Consider the following 1,969-nt stretch of genomic DNA (forward strand, 5'->3'; position numbering starts at 1 on the left):
AGGGTAACACTAGGGGGATCAGACCCCAACTGGGATATTGCAATACCGGCGGCACTGAGTACTCTGAATCATTCATATCATATATCAATTAAAATGTCACCGCATGAAGCATTGTATGGTACCCCCAGTTAGAACACCTTTCCATGTATTAACGCCTACAACTAATATATCAAATCCTTTAAAAGAATGTATAAATGCAAGTATAAGTCGATATGATATCCTTCGAAAGAATTTAGAAGAATCACAAATCATAATGAAAAGGAATCATGATAAAATAGCGAAACCAACTAAAACATATACCGTGGGTGATAACATCTATATTCAAATCAATGTCAGAAAAGGGCTCAACTATAAACTAACACCTAAGTTTGAAGGCCCATTTAACATTTTGGAAACATTAACGGCCAATAGGTTTAGAATTCAAAACGTAGCCCAACCCACGGATGAGAGAATAGTACCATTGTCTCACATAAGAAATTAAAAAGAAGTGAGGAAAAATTTTAATTTTTGTGACTAAAAGTTTTCTTTTTAATACAGGAGTAATTACATATATTTTTTCTCGTTACAGGTTTCCAAGATGAATTTTTTGTTGTTGGGAGTGATATTGTTCGCTCAGACATTTTTTTCGTATGGGATGAGTTCTAAGACTAAGAATATATATTTTAAATTTGGAAATATAGTTGAAAGACAAGAAGACATTTTTATTACATCAACCAACGTAATTGTCGAAGTGCATATGCAAGCAATTTTTCTTCAAGAGAATGATGTCACTAGCTTAAGAACCGCCATTTCAAGGTTTTCTGCATCATTGGATGAGTTGCATAGGAGACATTTTCATTTGACTACTAAGAGTTTGCTTGGATCAACATTAAAAGTTGCAGAGATGCTATCTGATGACTTGAAAAATAAGACTGGAGAGACAGGATCTTTGGCTTATGACCTTTTGATGTGGACTGTAGGACACGAACAAAAAGAAAGACGGAATCCGTTCATTTATGCTGCATTAAGCATCTTTGGGTCTGTTGCAAGTTTAGGTTTAGGACTTTCCAATCGTCTTAAAATTAGTAATCAAAATAAGAAAATTGAGTTCTTGACTCATAAAGATGAATTGATTATGTCAGAACTAAGAGATCAGTTAGCTTCAATCAATAAAATTATGGATTTGTTAAATGAACATTCAGATAATATCGTTCAAATTATGGAAGTACAGGATTTGTTAGCAACATTAACGTATTATGATTCAAAGATAGATCACATACATAACAGAATTGCACATTTCATTGAGAAATCCAAGGATTATGTAGAAGCTATCACGTTAGCAACTAAAGGTGTATTGTCGCCCCATTTGTTGCCTATACGTTACTTAAAATTAGTTCTGGAGAACACTAGGGATAAACTAGGCTATGTTCCTTTGTTAGACGAACATAGGTTAGAATTTTATTACAGCCTAATTACAGTAAACGTAGATAATAACAAGATTAGGATTACGATTCCCTTTGATTCTTCTGATGCCTGGCAATCTTACAGGATATCACCATTTCCGACTTTCATGACGAATCACTCAAATCCAGTAATATCCAGTTTGACAGGACACGTATTGATTTCCCCAGACAAGGAAACATATACGGTCATTAAAGACTTAAATCAATTAACTCACTGTTCAGACGCTATGGATAGAAAAATATGTACAGCTGACTCATTTGAATTCCGTAAAAACTTGATGGATTCATGCGAGTTAGGTATAGTGCTAGACGGTGCTCTCTCCCATACAAGTGAAAATTGTCTGGATAAGCTTTATCCCTTTGACAATAAAGAATTCAATTGCAGACTAAATAATGGCTCGTGGATACGATACGACAAGGACGGCTTCAATGTATCATGCCCTGACGGATCCACATCCTTCAACAACATCTTCGTCGCAGCAGATGGCTGTATCGGGACTTCCCCGAATTCCATGGTGACTGGCCTA

This window comes from Palaemon carinicauda, unplaced genomic scaffold (assembly GCF_036898095.1).
Source record: "Palaemon carinicauda isolate YSFRI2023 unplaced genomic scaffold, ASM3689809v2 scaffold157, whole genome shotgun sequence".
In the NCBI taxonomy this organism is placed as follows: domain Eukaryota; kingdom Metazoa; phylum Arthropoda; class Malacostraca; order Decapoda; family Palaemonidae; genus Palaemon; species Palaemon carinicauda.